A 16,964-nucleotide genomic window follows, 5' to 3' on the forward strand; every position below is an offset into this window, starting at 1 on the left:
GTGGATTGTTTAAAAATGCGTCGCAAATTAAAGCAACGACCTATAGTTACAACTGAATACCAATTTTAACTCTCATCTCATAAAATACTACAAACTGTATAGCATGCTATATTTTATTATCTTTGGTCCAAGAATAACCCCCCTGGGGTTGTTAGCATGCGCTTGTGACATTTCACATGCACTAATTGCGAACGTTTAGCCATCGGGAGATATCTGACGGCAGCGAGCACGGGATGGGTTAAGTTTTTATATGGCATGGAGAAACTTCTATAAATAAAGATTATGATACTTATAAAATATTGAATTGTTTCATAATTCCCGGGATGTGATGGGTTAAATGCTTGTTAAATGTAAAGATTTGGGAGTTGGTGACTAGGTCTTTATCAAATTGCGACTCTACACAACGTAATGTAGATAGCTAAGCTGTTTTTTATCGAGTCGCAATAATAGAATAATGATTGTGGTATACATAAGTCCTGTCGTATCGAATCGATACAAAATTGTAACAGGAATATTTTAATTATGACAGAATTAATAATACTTACCTATATTGTAATATTTGTTGCATTGCATGTTAAAAAATATAATGAACTACTATATTACTACTAGTGAGAGTTGTATTGTAAGCATCTGTTTCGCTTATCGATATTTTAGTCACCTTCATACATCACATTGCCAATAAGAATGAAGCGAAGGTAAGCTCTGTCAAGTACCTTCATACGATTGTTAATTTTATATGGTAATAGCTATGCTTAAATTTTAACCCTCAAATTCATAGACCGTATTGTTAATTTACAACAAGGTTAAATCGACTTGGAAACACACAAGTTTCGGCTCTTTACGTCAGTCATAAAGTTGAAATTCGTATAACTCAACGTCAATTTTAAACCTATTGTAAAGTGTCAAAAAGCTCTATGAATTTGGGAGTTAAAATTTTAGCATAGCTATTACCATAGAAAAACGAGTACTTATGTACTTGTTATTCTATGAAAATTGAAAGGATGTCCGTTATATATATACAAATACAAATGAATTACTGCGGCTTACACACCATGTTTATTCTTAGGGTATATTCATCAGTGCAAAAGAAACGTCTCGACAAATAACACCCCACTTCTACCAATGGGCTCTTATTTTGAATTAGTTCGGTTAGAAGATTTGTAACTTTATTCATTGTAGGTTTATACAATGGTTATCATTAGGTTGAACTGATAACGGTTTGCTTTGCCGAAACAAAATGCAGACAGTTTTTTTGCTCTGTTTTTGTATGTGACAGACCATCTTGTTCGTGTATCGTTAATCTAAGGGTATAGTCGACTGTACCCCCGCTACACCGTGCGCGCTGCGGCCGCGACGCATGCGCATGCGCAGGCGATGGCAGATAGGCGCTCGACGCGCTGTTCCTTTTCTCTCGCCTTAAATGTTAATTTCAGTACTAATTACGTTATTTCACACCAGGCCAGAGTTATCTGATAATTTTCGTATCGATTACTCGTTATGCTCACCTCGCTTGTTTATTTTAGTCCCGGGAGTGGCAGTTGCTGTGGAGTTATTTATGCGTTTAATGGTATACTTATTGTATTTTCTGAATATGTAATAAATAATGGCTAGGCTAATTAATTTTATTTAGGTGTGCATGTAAACTGAAACTAGCTAGCTACACTTAGGTTTCAATAGAGCTTACTCTAAGGGAAAAAATGTGCCATTTTTATTTTACATCAATGTATAATTGTTTTATCCTGACTTCTTTCAGTAGCAGTTACGGTTTTTTTTCCCGGCTCTATACATAAAGTCTAGGTGTAGCTGTAGTCTAGGTCCTACACTAAACTCACGGAGTTGAGGCTCTTTAGACAATATACTTAGGTACCCCTAACTGTTGCACCGTTTGGTCGTCAGTATGTTCAGTCAATTAGACAAAGTTCCAGCCGCGTCCCGGGCTGGATGCCACAACAGCTGATTTATACCCGCGCCCGCATGCTCGGAATAAGCGAGTGATGGTGTATCTGTGTTGGTATTTAATTAGTACAAGACGGATCCAGGCCGCCGATATGGATTTATTGGCCGGTTAGAGATAATTTGTTCTTTTAATTACCAAGTAGGTAAGCATGCGTCGGTGACCACCAAACTATTTTTGTGAAAGGAGGTTGCACGATTGCGTTCGTCGCACTAGTGGCAACTGGCTGAATGTAAAATTGTTGGTAGGGGAATAAAAAGTTTAATATTTGGCCGCATTTTGTCTTCTTCATATTAATTTTTAAAAAAAGAACTATATTTTTTTCTTATGGTTTGGTCAAAGAACTGGCGTCAGTCGCGACGCAGACAGGACAATAATCGTAATTTGTCAGTTCTATACCGAGCGGCGTACCGATTTATCGAATCGTCTGTATCAATAGATTAATCATGTTAATCGATCTAATTTCGTCAGCCATGAGCGATGGTGGTCGTTGTGGGAACGCCACCAGCCTGCGATGTCATGCCATAGAGAAGGAGTTCAAATAGATGAGACATACCGAAGATTCTCCAAATATGTTCAGCTGGAACTGTATTCCTGTAGATCGATAGTCAGTTAAAACCGGAGTAACTAACTACGTTCATTAATAATTTCTAACAATGCTTTGAGAAATTATTATTGTTATCATTAATTTTATTATTAACTGGACACACTTAAATAAAGAATCTTAAACTTTTTTTAAATGTACCTAATATTCGCATACAGTGAAAAAGTTTGTTAAGCTTCAGATACCGAGTATCCTAAAATATTATGAGAGTTATCTCGAAGGCTCTACTGAGGTTTTACACAAATCAATCTATTCATCTATTTTCTTAATCTATGACAATCGAAGGTATTTTCGACCACCAGAGAGATATCCGCATATTGATATTATGATAGATACGAGAGTAGGATCACTAATATGATGCTTAATTACTTATTTATTACTCACTATTGTTGCTTCAATGCTCAGAATACCTCAATGTTATTGTTCTATTGTGAAGGAGTAATCTATTACGCACTTCATATTTGATCCTACGATTTCATCATCATCATCATCATCAGCCAATAATCATCCACTGCTATTATTATTATGATGTTTATGTACTTAATTTAGACAAGTTAAATGCAACTGTATTTTTGCAATATGATAATCAGTAGCTAGATCTAATCTAGTAAATTTTCAGAATAAAAGAATTTAATTAATGAGTTAGTATTACGAACTTCGTTGAGCTTTGAAAACAATGGGTATTTCAACTGATCCTACCAAAACGAGACGATGAATAAAAAGGGAAAAATCTCGAGTAATAAAGAGCATTGTTCCTGAACGAAGTCTGGCGGGAGCGGGATTGTTTCGCGGCGAGAAATTTCAAATTCGGCAACTTGGCGTTCCAAGTTTGAAATTTGAAATTGAAAAAGTGGGAAATGGCCAAATGGCCCGCTGGGAGTTGCGAGCGGGGGCGGGGGGCGTGGCGGGGGCGGGGCGTACGACCTAGGTCTCGACACACGCGCGCTCACGATCACACAATTTATACGACGGACGCGTCATAAGCGCAAGTTATACGATACGACTCCTCTCACGACAGATTCACGATCATTCCACTTTATGACACCATAAAGACATGCTCACGACGTGACGAGCTTTAAGCGAATACAACCCTAATTAAAATTGAAAGAATATAAAATATTGCCGCTGTAAACTCGGAGTATTCGTTCCATTAAACACTCAATGATATCTTTCATTTTACAACACACACTAAAACATACTGCGATGATTATCAGCGGCGTTAGAATAGCTCAATGACTCAGCCAGTCCCACAAATTAAATTAAATAAAGTCATAATAACACAAGCTCGAAGCCAAACCGACAATTACCCAATAACCATAATAACCCATCTTAAATTAATAGTCACTGAGTTGAGTTAAAATATTTCTCACGGATGAAAAAAAATTACATGATTATTAATAATGAAGTCTTTGAGAGGAGGAGCGATTGACACGTTCTTATGAGTTATGGCTACGTTACCTTTGCCGCTTCTGCAGATGATTTTGGCCCTTATGTGTATATAGGTAGAGGTATCGTGTCCAGTACTGGGATGTTGGGATGATATCCTAAGATGGTTATCAGGGTCCAGGCGGTCCCGTGAGACACTGGGTTCTTCTTGAGACAAATGCTTTTGTCGCGAGTAACGTATTTATTTGCATGTCATGGCATATGATTGAACTAAATTATTGACTACCACAATGTGTATTTTTTTGTTCGGTGTTGATTGCCGTTCTGAGTTGTCAGCTAATCTTTGTTAATTTGTGCAACGTTCTTTTTAAGTGAATTGGCTTATAAGTGTTTTATAAGAAGAAATGTGAAAAAAAACTGAACACGTCATATTTAAGGCTCATGTGGAATTACTTCTATCACTACATAACACAAGTGGCGAGCATTCAAAAAGTTCCACCTGTGTTGCCTTTCCATTGTCACTGGAACTTTTTTACTCTCTAATTTTTAATTGAAAAGAATTCTGACATTTTATAAGTGATCCTACTAAAAAAGTTCTTTACCGAAAAAAGGAAAAATTGCGATCCATTTATGGGCAATAATTTTTTCTTAATATTTTTATACAAAAAGATAAATCTAAATATTTACTTGCTCAAGTAAACTAATACAAAAATAATAAATATTTCAATATAAAAGCTGTTCCCGCGAGCTTCGCTTCGCCTTAATAAGTTTTCCCGTGGGAATTCCGCGATAAAAAGTAACATATGAGTTAATCCAGGGTGTCAGCTAACTCCATTCCAAATTTCATTAAAATCGGTTCAGCCGTTTTGACGTGAAGAAATAACAAACATACACACGTACATACATACATACATACACACATACACTTACAAACTTTCGCATTTATAATATGAAGTAGGATCACGACTCACGACCAATGTATCGAAATAATTTTAATTGCTTTATTTTATTCTTTAGCATGGCATCACTTCCTACTAAATTCAGGGATAATAAACCTTTTTAATCAATTTCAAAAAAAGATTGTCTATTCGGTAAGTACATATATGTTCGGTATGTATGTAAGATTATTGGAACTGCACCATATTGACATATGACAATATATTAGGGCTAATAAACAAATATTCAAAATTTTATAAATGTTTATGTACCTATGTATGTTTATATGCTTGTTGGTATGTATTAGTGATGTAACGAATGTGTGTTTTTGAACATTCGCGAATGCGAATGCGAATGCGAATATCTGATATCGGTATTCGCGAATGCGAATGCGAATGCGAATATTCAGTTTGTGTTCAAATGTTGATGGGCACCAATATATGGAAGTTGGGACCATCACCAATTGAAATGAGTGATACGTCCTTGAAAAGGTATTTTTTAAAGTGCTAGTCCTGATTTACTGTCCAATTAGAATAATCGTACGTTGAATGTTTTTATATTTTATTTCTGTAATTTTAATGTTTTTAGTATTTTTTCACATTAATTTTTATTTTTTATAACAAAATTATCATCATTCTCAGTAAATAAAACTAGTTGAAAATAATTTCTCCCATTTTAATAATACGTGTTTACGTGTATTACGCCCTAACTGTCATCAGGAGAGAGAGTGCAATGCCATAGAAAAATACTTCCTTCCGACGAATATATTTCAAAATGGACAACTTATACGGATTTGTCGTCATAATATTTTTTTGCTCACTTGAAAAGAGCTATCCAACGATGTATGATTCATCTTTATTGGACATAGGTCCCAAACGCCCATTGTCATTTGGCGCTATTTATATGGTTTACTTTTCTAGGCGCATTCCGAATCAGACTAGCCTATTTTTTAAAGTAGTTACACTTTTTGAAGCGTCTGTAGTCAAGCTTCAGTGATCGTAACTGATCACTGAGGTTAAGCAACACATGGCACGGTCTGTAATTGGATGGGTGACCGATTTCAAGTGTTTTTTTTTCTGGACGCTTCCTTGCTTCGGACGGCATATTAAGCCGTGGGTCCCGGTTGCTGCTTCGGCAGCAGTCCTTAAGCCTTGTCAGAGACCTTCGGACAGCTTGAAAATATCTGACAGTCGGGTTGCCCACTTACCCGACAACTTTGTCCTTGCTTGTGCTGGGGTCCACCAACCCGCACTTGGCCAGCGTGGTGGACTAGGCCTAAACCCTTTCCTTCATTGGAAGGAGATCCGTGCCCCAGCAGTGGGGATATGATGGGTCGTGATGATGATGATGATGACACTTTATTTAGCCCCGTAACTGTTACAACAGATTGCGACTGTGAGCGATACGGTTTCTGAGTGTGTAACGGTTCTCACAAAATATAATAACAAGGCTGACAGTAACACTGAACACGATTACCTACGGGAGATTTTATAGATTTCAGTGTGTATCGGAATTCATTGAATTTCATGCTCACCCGACAGATTTATCATTATAAATATAATACCAAATGATAAAGTAATGCGATTAAGAAGGTTATTTGTAATAAAAAGGTTATAAACAAATGGATTTTGATTTTGTTAACGTACCATTATTTTCAAATAGTCTTTTTTCTTACTAATACTGATATTCGCAAAATATTCGCACAAAATTTTGCGAATGCGAATGCGAATGCGAATATCCAAAAAAGTGCGAATATTCGCGAATGCGAATGCGAATGCGAATATTCGTTACATCACTAGTATGTATGTTTGTCCACGCATACCTCCGAAACGATTGATCCGATTGTCACTATTCTTTTTGAGGGTTCCGTACCTCAAAAGGAAAAAAAAGAACCCTTATAGGATCACACTTTGTTGTCACCACCTTTTTTCTCGGAAACGGGTAAAGATATCAAGCTGATATTTCGTATAGATGTACATAATTATGATGAAATTAAAAGGAAAACTACCTCAGGTAATTAAGTAGACTTGTACGGAACACTCAGTGCGCGATTCCAACTGGCTCAGTCGGGTAAGCGCCCGCTTCTCAAGCAAGAGATGCGGGTTCGAATCTCGGCGCTGACATGTAGGTAACAACGAGTTCTTTGAATTTAAGTACAATGTATACCATCGCTCTTACGGAGAAGGAAAACATCTAGATGTGTGAACCCACCAACACCGCAGTGGACCAGCGTGGTGGGAAATGGTCCAAGCTTAGGAAGGCAGTATGGAGATGCTGGAAGCGCTTCCCCATGGCAAAGGGAGGATCCTCCGACCGTAGGAACCAAGTGTAGGTTTCATCAAAATCGGTTAGTGAGTTTTCAAGAAAGATTTTCATTCGACTTCTTTGAATGCTCGAATGCGCTCATATGTTCTCAGTCTCAGTGTAATTTGCTTCTATTTCTTGTCTACATCTTGTTATATTTGTTAAGTTTCTGTTAGGTTTTTCCTTGTTGACTTTTCGCGTTGTGATCGTTTGTTGATTTTTATAAACGTTATGGAGCCACAACCTGGCCCTTCCCGGGAAACAGCCCCAACTGACAGAGCACAAGAGTCAGACTTTCTCTCTCCCAGAAAAAAGCGTCCTCGTGGTTCTTTTTCGCCAAACGAAAAGACCATCATTCTAAATATTTACAAATATAATATAGAAAATTGGGCGGAAACAACTGATTGGAGTGCAAAGGAATGTGCTAAAAAGACTTCCGAGATGATTGGCGTGAGTCTGTCAAGTGTCTATAAAATTATCAAAGAATATAAAGACACAAAAGAGTTTCAGAAACCGAAAAAGAGTGGTCCGCAACTATCTTTCATACATTTTGATGACTTTACTTTTACGACAATTCGACGAAAGGTTCACGCGTTTTTCTACAGGAACGAAATTCCGACTATTGCAAATTTTTCACCTCTATTCAAATACGAACGCAACATCGGCCTGACATCGGCGTACTACGGCTACCGTTTCAAAAAGAATTACTAGTTGTTTTTAGATATATTTTCTACGACAGCGATAATTATATAAGATAATTGAGATTATCTTTAATTGTATTTTTCACTGTTTGTGATATATTTAGGTACGGTAATTATTTCTCACCGTAGGTAAATCCCCTTTTAATTTGGAGCGCCGCACTTAATAAAATGGATACAGGGACTAAAAAAAAAATATTATAGTCTCAGATGTCCAGACTCGTATTGAAAAAGTGCCCAGCCCAAAAAGGTTTGTGATCTCTGATTTGTCTAAAATTGATAACTGTCAGAATTCCGTAAGAATACTAATTACAGTGTAGTGCTATTTTCACTTAAATATTTAATTAAGTATATTATAAATGAAATGTTTTATAAATTTCAATTAAAATAGCCTATGTGGGTTTTTTAACCCATTGAGTGCCGAAAGTACCTAATGTCACTGGTACGTACCTACGCAATATTGCGTAGTCAGCATTCAATGTGTTAAGTGGAGTTTTCATTTTCTAAGTGGAACATTTTTTATTGCTCACTCACGAACTGAAAAAGCACCACTTATGTACCTAGTTCTTTATTCAAAATGCAAAATGAAGAGCATTGTACGTATTGTACGTGTACTAACATAGCTATAACAGCTTAATTCATTATTGATCTTCATAATGGCCCGTGCGGACTCACCTTGGCTGGCTAATAGGGGCATTAGCTTGATCGCTCCACATAGCATCGATTATTTTGGCGAAGCGCCCTATTCTGTGGTGATCGTCACTGGTTTTTGGTTGTCGGAGAAATACTTTTTCAGTGTATAGTAAATAAATGCATACTTTAATGGTATCATTATTTAAGTAATTTAATAAAATTGAAAATAATGTATTTTATGAGGTACCTAAGTATTTGTAAAATGTAAGAGTATTATTTATTCAAATCAATAAAATTCACATAATATTAACAACTGGGTTATAACTTAAGCAAGCAGATTGAGATATAAAATATTTTGATTAACCTCTGTATAAGCTGCTGGTGTTCCAGTTGAAATAAATAAATAAATAAATAAATAAATAAACCTCTGTAGAATACATAAATAAAAATTGCAGAATAGGTTGGGATAGCAAAGGCTCATCTGTCATTTTCATATTGATTCTTTATCTACGCCCGTTGTAAAAAAAATCATTTTCCATAGAAACTTTGTTGGTCACGTGACTTTTAATATGGATTTTTTTTTTCGCGAATTTCCAAATTCTGATTTCAGTTTCGGGCTTAGATATACCATGCTGCACATGTAGTTTTGGGATTAGTATACCAATTTTGCGACACCCTGTATAAACCAAAAACGAAAATATTGTTTAAAATTCAAAATAAATTTATTAAAAAAATTAGGCCGTATTATAAAAAAATAGTAATGTGAAACTTTTTGATTGCTCGCGAGTTGGCAAACAGTTGGGAACTGCGGTAACGGTTGGTGGTAGCCAATAGGGCTCCACAAGGGTTCCGTGGTCCGTCTCCGCCTGCATTCCGATGAAATTGATAATCAGATAAGGATCTGTAGCCATTATCATGAGATGTCGAGAGCTATGAAGAGATTTGGAGGGGGCAAACCATTTACAGGTGTTGAAAAAGTGGTAGGCTCATCCGAAATGGGCGACTAGGGGGGTCATGCTGAATAACTTATATTCTACAACGTTTGTTAATTCGCAAAAAAATATATGAATAGGTAATTTACTTGTTGAGTATGTCAATTTTAATTTATTAATAAATAACTAATTTATCAAGTAATTTAACATGTAATAACGTTCACTTTGTAGATTGTGTGTTTACAACACTATCTCGTTCTATGTATTAAGCGTAGCGTGCCAATTGCGTGATAATTAATTCATTTGTTCGTTTGTCGATGACTGTGACCCCGCATACCTTATCCATATCACATTTGCGTGTCCATGTGGCTGAAAACACACATATTGTTGTTTGGCGCGGATGGCACGCCTCGCTCGGGATTACAGGGCCGCACCGCGTTTAGACGCCGAAATGAATCAATATTGACGATCATGGAATCATTAAACTGCAGTTTTTATGTTACTCATGATTGACGCCGTGTGCGTCAGAATAATGATGATAGGTGCAGAGCGTTGATTGTTTCGGTAAAAGTCGGTTGTTTGTTTTCGGGAATTCGATTTTGCGAATTTATTATGATACCTACCTACATGTTAGCGACACGATATGAAGCCAAGCCGAAGACTAGATATAGTGCCACAAACTTATCTGTTCCGGTGAGAGTGAACTAAATTATTATTATTATTATTATTTATTTATGGAAAACCAACAGTTACATATAAAAAAATAATTTAGACAGAAAATTATAACTTAAACCAAAAACAGTTTCCACTTATAATATAACTTAGATAGTTAAGACAGTTTAAAACATATATATATAAGTATATTTAAATTTTAATTAACCTACCGATATACAAAAAAAAAACATTAAGAATAACTTAAATTAGGTATGTCAGTCAGTATGTAAGTTATTTTATCTATTTTTAAATAAGGTATGTCAGTCAGTACGTAAGTTATTTAATCTATTCTTGAGAACATTGCTTGATAGCATAAATAAATCTAAATCTTTACAAACTTTATTACATAATTTACTAGCTCTGATAAGAAAAGAATTCTGAGAATAATTCGTTTTAGCATTTGGTATTGAAAACGTTAAACATGATCTAGTTAACTTAGTCGGACAATTAAAGTTAATCTTACTCAATAGAAAAGGTGTATCCAACAAATTGTTAATAATCTTATGCAAGAACATAATATCACTGTGCATTCTTCGAGTTTGAAGTGAAGTGAGCTTAAATTTTTCATCACCACATAATCTAAAGTTAACATATTTAATAAATTTATTTTGAATTTTTTCAATCATATTAATATAGATGTGATACTGAGGACTCCAAATAACAGAGGCAAATTCCAGCACACTCCTTACGTACGCAAAAAATAAAATTTTGTAAGTTGCTGGATTTCTGAAGTCCCTACATGATCGGAGCACAAAGCCCAGCATACTATAAGCCTTGTTGGTTATATGCTCAATGTGGGGAACAAAAGACATCTTCTCATCCAGAATGACACCCAAATCCCGAACCCTATCTACCCTTTGTATATTTTGGCCATTGAGATAATAAGTAGTAAACGTGGTGTTAGTTTTGCGAGAAAAGGATATAACATTGCATTTGGAGACATTCAGAGACAAATGGTTCACCGAGCAAAAGACACATAAATTATTGAGATCACTCTGCAAATTGGTACAATCCTGAGGCTCCCTGATTATTTTAAATATCTTTTTATCATCTGCATAGAGCAAGCAATCTGAATGATGTAGATAATATAATATATCGTTAATAAATATATTAAATAACAGAGGACCCAAATGTGAGCCCTGGGGTACACCGGAGTGGACTGGCACAAACGCAGAAGTAAATCCATTTATAGCTACAGCCTGACATCTATTACTTAGGTAAGATTCGAGCCAACGTAGAAGGTCCCCATGTATACCGACTGCTTCCAGTTTACGCAACAAATGAAAATGTGATAGTTTGTCGAACGCTTTGGAATAGTCAGTATAGACAACGTCCACTTGATGACCATCCTCCATAGCCTTCAGTACAGTATGGGTCAACTCGCAGAGATTAGTTTCCACTGATCGACCAGACACGAAGCCGTGCTGGTTGTTGATTATGGTTGGACGAATAAGGGGATAAATAATGTCGTAAATAATTTTTTCGAACAATTTTCCAAGGACACATAATTTTGAAATTGGGCGATAATCAGTGACTTTATGCCTACTACCTGTTTTAAAAATTGGAATTATGTTCGTCCTCTTCCAAATAGCGGGAAATATACCTTGTGAAAGTGATTTATTGAATATAATAGTTATAGGTATGTATAAAACACTAGCGCAGTTGACCAGAAAAAGGGGATGAATGCCATCAGGGCCCATACCCTTGTTAATATTAATGTTTTTAAGATATATTAGAACCTTATCCTCATTTAGGATGACTTTCGATATATCTAACTTTGAATCAATGTGAGTGAGGTCCGGTTCTAACGACGATGGAGGAGGTTTCTCATAAACCGATTGAAAGAAATTGTTAAACAAATCACAAATACCTTGAACATTGGCGGCTGATTGATCACCATATACCATACTATTAGGTAGTCCATTGCTGCTCTTTTTATTCTTAATAAAGTTCCAGAAAAATTTAGGGTCACATTTAATATTTTCTTCACAGTGGGCAATATATTCTGAGTAACATTTATTCTGCATAGCCTTTTGACGCTCACGAAGTAAGGAGAAGGTGCGATAGTCATTTAAGTTCTTATATTTTTTCCATTTTTTATGATATTTTAGTTTTTCTTTTATAATTTTTTTTAATGATTCGTTAAACCAGGTAGGGTATTTGTGTGGTTTTTTGATAACTTTAGTGGGTACGTGGAGATCAACAGCATCATACAACTTATTATAGAAATATGTGCAGGCGGAGTCCGGGTCAAGACAGGCTAACGCGTCGGGCCAGTCTGTTTCTGCCAGCCAGGACCTTACAGAAGTGTAATCAGCCTTGTGAAATAGTTTCACAGTTTTATTAGGGCATTTTAATGAGGGTTTGACATTGATATCAATTAAAATATCCAGAGATGGATGATGTCCATCCTCCTTTACTACTGGCATAGGGCATCTAGATACTGTGCACTTGACAGAGGACAAGATCAGATCTAACATTCTGGAATTGTTATTGGGTATTGTATTATATTGTAATAAATTGGTATAATTCATAAAACGATTCAGTTCTGTGACCAAGGGGGGTGATAAATTACCGAAAATTAATTTACAAGCACCATCTGGAGACGGTTCCCAGATCGCGTGTGCAATATTAAAATCACCCACTAACAAAAAATCATCATCAGGAAATAAGTTTCTTTGTTCCTCGATAAAATCTAAATACTTGCTTAAGGATGTTAATTGTTTATTACTCTGAAGTATATAACAACAATAAATACGTATACTCTTAAGGCAGTTACCAATGTCAGAGTACTCTAAAACAAGTCCCGTGAGCTCGATGTCGGGTAGAGAGCGGGGGTCGGGCAGCGGCGCCGCGCGCGTGCGGAGCGAGCTCCGCGCCGCCAGCAGCACTCCGCCGCCGCGGCCCACCGACAACCGCTCGTATGGCCTATCAGTACGGTAAACTACATATCTACTATCGAAAAGTTCTTCGTTATAAATACCAGGCAAAAGCCAGGTTTCTGTAATGCATATTAAATCATAATTGGAACTCAATATACTACATTTGAATTCACGAGTTTTCGTACGTAGGCCGCGTACATTTTGGTACAGTAGTTCCAGAGTCATTTTAAAAAGAAAACCAAAACACACAGCAAATAAATACAGTTAGTTAATGTATTTGATGGGGTCAGCGGGATCCTCAGAATCAAAACATCTTGTATATAATATATCATAACCTTATAAAACTTCGTGTCGAATATGCACAATGATATAATTACAAAAATTAAATTCACAATTGCTATTCTCAGACTATTCACATTATCAATAAAACTCATCATCAAACAATACACCTCATAACATGATTCAATGAAATTCCGAATACAGACAGACAAATTTAAAACAAAGATTATAAGGAGAAGTGAATTGCCTATACAGTAATTTTTTTTAAATCCTTGTCCTTAGAAATTGACAAAATCGGGGATGTTGCATTCTTGCGAACCAGTATTGTACAATTACGGACCCAGGCTAATTGGTCCATATCTCATTACTTACTAATTAATTGTATATTGATATGGATTAGATGGGTTTATTAAAACCTCAAGGGCAAATTACCACTACGGGAAAACTTAAAATCTTATAAAATTAAGAAATATTAGACATTTACTTGAACTGTCACCGGAACAGATAAGTTTGTGGCACTATACTTATATCAATGTATGTAGGTTACATAGGTATAGGTATAGTAACTACTAACTAGGTACCTATCACGTTAAACGTCCTGCTTAACCTACAGTTCGTACTTTCTACTATTTCTATGCCACTACCAACGCTGGATTGATAATAATAATGATAGCAACGCCACCGTTGCTCGCACAGACACACAAGATAACACTTCCTACACAGATCTATGACGCATTCACACGACCCGAGTTCAAAAGTACAGATTCTATAAATTAGTGCAATCACTTGACACCTCGTTTTGAAACCCACTTACGAAAGTAAGGCTCTGTGCATAGTGGAGGGCGGATTACTAACTTTCGCCCTAGAAATAGGAATATAACTTGACTAATTATTATGGTTATGATTTCATGGTAAATAAACAGTGACCTAGATTGACTTGATTGATGATTATGGAAAATGTTATTGTCCAGGTAAATAAAGCAAAGTTTACACCCACCGGAGTCACAGGGAATTAGATCGTTTCTTCTATGACGTTCAACAGATTCACTCCACGTTTAGGTAGGTATCGGAGATTTTAGTGCTAAGCAATTTAAGTGTGTACTGGCCTTAAATCGGCTAAACACGTCCCATCGCACATAAACGTCAGACCTGCTTTAGAAGTTCTGCTTTGTGTAAAGAACATTGATAATATCTTAGGCCATTTTCACCTGAGTGAGAGGGACAGATGCCCAGGTCTGTACAGGAGTGAAAGAGACAGGAGGGTTCGAATAGAAACATCAAAATTTTACAGCATTTTTATTGCGTTTTGCGCCGCTTGCCTGATCCGAGTGTTTATATGATCGTGTCCGGTTCGTTTCAGGGTGTTTTGTTTCGGAAATTCAGGAGAAAACATGTTTTTTGTTAACTAGCTACGTATTATCCGTAGGTAGCAGGTACCTACTTACCTAAAAATTGAATTATTTGGATCCGAAATTAAGACATTTGTAGGTAAAGGTAATCAACAAGTTATAATTTATTCTTCCCTGTCATACTAAATTAAATAAAACATCGCTCATATACCAGTAGTACTTACTTACATCATAAGTACTTACTTACGTATGTAGGTACTCATACCTTTTATTATAATATTCAACACAATAGTTATAAGATCTATGTAGGTATAAGTATTTTTTATAATATCTAAACGCAATGTGTCGGTAAACTCCCCGTATTTCCACTAACTTCGTCGAAGTCCGCCAAGCGATGACGTCACGTGCCCGACACAGCGCAAGTCAATGACCGTGCGATCCATATGTTACTAGTTTTCGCTTGCCATACGCAAGCACTGCTGGTGTAGTGGTATCATGCAAGATTCCCATTCTTGCGACCCGGGTTCGATTCCCGGGCAGTGCACGAACCTTTTTATTTTTTTACAGTAACTTTATTTATTTAGTTTAGTTTTCTGTTTATGTTGATTTGTATTGTGAAGTTACGGATCAAAATAGTTTTAAAATACTTCGCATAGCGATGCCGTGTGAATGTGGATATGAGAAACCAGATGGATTTGAGCGCTAACATTCCGAAGTATGCATGCATGGGAAATTCTTTAACAGGCCCTGGGAATTGGACGAATTATGCGACGCTAAAGTATTTCATGCTTGAGTGATTCATAACATTCATTAGGAGTTTACATCGGCATCGTCAAAATTCATAATATTTATTCGATTAGGGCAAAATAGTTCAACCCTTAATAAGGCAGTGGGAATATGGTTCCCTCATTGTTTTTAACATAACTGAAACGTATCTATAGAAACGTCTAACGAAAACATAGGATTATGCGCTTTGCGCTCCCCTAGCGGTCACATTAGGGACTAAATATTTCGTACGGTTTCGCAATGATCATCCCTAGTCTTTGGTAATCCCTGCTTACGTCATCACTGGCATCCGATAGAGTACCTACGTCATTGGTATCATCGATTAATCATACGAACTTCGCATTCATCGAAAAGAAATTGAATGATTCAAAACCAATTCCGACTAATTATTGATTTTTTACTGAAATGATTCACATTTCTCAAGATCGAGAATGTTGTAGGGAAAACCAGCACACATCTTCAGGCCACCAGTGTAGGTTGATCTACGATTTGGAGCTTGTTCCTCAGATTGTATGGGTTTCAATGAGTTTCAGGGTTCCAGTTTATTTGGTCTCAATAGACCTTTAACTAATGGGTTTCATTGATGCTTTTTACAGTGCTATGAGTAAGTTTTGGAGTGGTGTTTCACTTTGGTGAGATGAGTCATAATAAAAGTAAGCTCTTAGTTTTATATTAGGTACCTACTTAGTATTTTTTACGATTGCTAAGTAAGTTGGTATGACACTGGAACTTTTTCATTGCTCACGAGTGTAGGTACTTATTACTGCCACGGCTGTGACATATTGGCGGACAGACGAGACGAATTTATATTATTATATGCATCAAGATCTACTTATATGCTATAAATTTCGCTATGGAACTAAAGCGATTAATTACGAGATTGGGTTCGATTTTTATTGAATTTAATGTGGAAAATAGGTATACATAACCAGCAAACAATGCTAGGAAATTTTATTGATTACCGAAGTATATAATAATAGCGCCTTTCTGTAGTTTAAGATAAAACGGTAACTGAATCAATTAATGTTTTAGTTCGAGTACTGTAATGGATATGTAAGGGAAACAATAAATTGATAATTATTTATTAGTGGTGGTTTAAAACACTAATTTGGCACGCTTGATAAATGTTTACGAGTTATTGTTCTGGGTTTAGCGAGGGCACTAGTGTGGATATGACTAAATAACAGGTTCTTTAGAAGGCGCATACATAAACAGGGTGTTCAAAAAGGGTATACTAAGCCGAAACCTACATGTGAGGCATGTTTATATCTAAGCCCGAAACTGAAATCAGAATTTCTCTACATATTCTCACGACTGTAATATTCCTGAATGTGGTAATCAGAGGTGAGTGACATTATACAATTTATACATTAACACTCCCTAATGTGCTTATTATCCATCACGCCACCACGGATCTATAATGGTAACCTGTGTTTCAAATATTTAATAGAGTAATAAGACTAATAAGTAAGTAACATAGCTTTTATAATGATTATTAAGTATTTAG

The 16,964-nt window shown here is 36.2% G+C and overlaps 1 non-coding gene across 1 annotated transcript; it reads left to right on the plus strand.

The window, feature by feature from the left end:
* The first annotated feature begins 15,144 nt into the window (after positions 1-15,144).
* Positions 15,145-15,215, plus strand: Trnag-ccc. The gene has a single exon. It is a non-coding gene; the product is annotated as a tRNA-Gly (tRNA).
* The last annotated feature ends 1,749 nt before the right edge of the window (positions 15,216-16,964 follow it).

Source organism: Plutella xylostella, chromosome 4, assembly GCF_932276165.1.
Source record: "Plutella xylostella chromosome 4, ilPluXylo3.1, whole genome shotgun sequence".
In the NCBI taxonomy this organism is placed as follows: domain Eukaryota; kingdom Metazoa; phylum Arthropoda; class Insecta; order Lepidoptera; family Plutellidae; genus Plutella; species Plutella xylostella.